The sequence below is a fragment of the Bombina bombina genome, chromosome 6 (genome assembly GCF_027579735.1).
Source record: "Bombina bombina isolate aBomBom1 chromosome 6, aBomBom1.pri, whole genome shotgun sequence".
In the NCBI taxonomy this organism is placed as follows: domain Eukaryota; kingdom Metazoa; phylum Chordata; class Amphibia; order Anura; family Bombinatoridae; genus Bombina; species Bombina bombina.
Window position 1 is genome coordinate 490,790,827 of NC_069504.1, and position 1,787 is coordinate 490,792,613.

Below are 1,787 nucleotides of genomic sequence, written 5' to 3' on the forward strand. Positions count from 1 at the left end.
CCGGGCCAGGCTGCGAGCTGCCGCCCCTCTCCTCCCGGTGTGGCGGTCTGGCCTGTCACTGGCGGATACCCTCGCCCCACCTCATGGTACCTGAAGCCCCCCGGGTCATGCTCTGCTACCCGGTGCCGTACCTACTAGACCGGGAGTAAAGTGCACAGCTCCCCCAAACGCAGCAGGTCCAGGTCTCCCAGCGCTGTGTGTGCCCTTGCTAGGAACGCTCTGCTGATTCAGTGCCTCTCCCCCTCTATCTCCCGCCTCTCTCCTCCTATCTGATCCTCTATCTTCCAGACTGGTCCAGCCGCCCCTCCCAGCAGCCGCTCACTGCAGAGATGCTCTGTTTTCATCAGCAAGGTGCATGCTGGGCTCTGTAGTCTTAATCTTTCAGGTTCTGGATTAGAAGAAGAAAAAGCACCCTGGGCCATTTAATCCTAATCTGTGTGTCTGGAGATTTCATCTGCATTCTGAGGTTTAGAACATTAACATCTTACATGACAGAAAGCGGAACATATGCTGGCAGCAGCGTTAGTCAAGGTGTTACACTTCCCAGGGCTCTGCTATTTGTTAAGCATATGTGGGTTTATCGATTTCCTATGAGTTTAGAAATCATTCACGGTCCCTGAAGAATAACCTTTGTCTATTTTTATAGTCTTGTCTTGAATCTGGATTTGTACTATATTTTATATTAACTAGAGCCCATCCTTGATAGCTTTGCAGTGCATTGTGGGTCTATTTCTAATCTGTTTAGACAGAACTTTTTCATTCCAGGTACTATAGTGTTAATTATGTAATCTGAATTTAAGATGTTATAACATTATTGAATATTAATGGATCTAAAACCATTACTTTAGATTGCAATGAATTTAGGGTCACAGTCGTTTCTGAATATAAAATGTCTTTTTAACCAAAGTTTTTCATTTTGGAATGATTCTATTTGCATGCAAATCATTTTTTGGCATATGTACAAGATATTGAACCTGGAATAAGTAATTTAACGTGTCTTGCAATATATTTCTGGTTTTGGAAGTACTGAGTTCTCATTTCTTTAGTCTTGGTTTGCAATTTTCTCTGTAGGTACAAATCTGACTCCATCTCTCAATTTAACTCATTGCATATTGCATACATATAAATTGACAATTCATTTCTAACACTCAAAGGAAAAAGTATATATATATATATTTATATAAGAAATAAAGTACCAAGTTTAACAACCAATAATATAACATCTGTGAGTTAATTAAAAATATATTATGACATCTTGTATGAAGTAAAAGAGCATTTTTGTTGATAGACATAATTTATCAGTTGGTTATCTGCTTTCACTACCCTAGTGCTTCGTCTAATGATAGGAATATGAGTGTAATAGTGTCTATATTTGCAGGGCATTGTTTTTTGTGTGCAAATTACTGACTAAGGGCTAGATTATGAGTGATGCACTGTAACACACAATCGATAAGGGGTATTATGCGGATCTTTGCACGTGAGTGCAATCAAATTTATAATGCATCAGGTTAATATGCAACTTCAGAGCTCTGATTAACTGTTACTCAAGACAAAAAAGTTATACAAAACACATAAAAATATATTTAAAAGTACATCTACTCTCACAATAATACTGTCTGATGAAAAAAATACTTAAAAAATATTGTATTAAAAAGTTATAAGGGATCAAAGATATGAGGTCTCAGGTGTTAGAAAATAAAAGGCAGGCAAAGGGCTTTAACATAGAAATACATACATGCACATATGTATGTATATCTTTATGTTTATATGTGTGTACCTATGTATTG

The 1,787-nt window shown here is 38.0% G+C and overlaps 1 long non-coding RNA gene across 1 annotated transcript in view; it reads right to left on the reverse strand.

The window, feature by feature from the left end:
- Nucleotides 1–179, reverse strand: part of LOC128663148 (uncharacterized) — a 398,262-nt gene extending 398,083 nt beyond the window's left edge. Inside the window, exon 1 of the long non-coding RNA XR_008402832.1 lies at nucleotides 1–179. This exon is cut by the window's left edge and continues 322 nt beyond it. This is a non-coding gene — a long non-coding RNA (uncharacterized LOC128663148).
- Nucleotides 180–1,787: the final 1,608 nt, after the last annotated feature.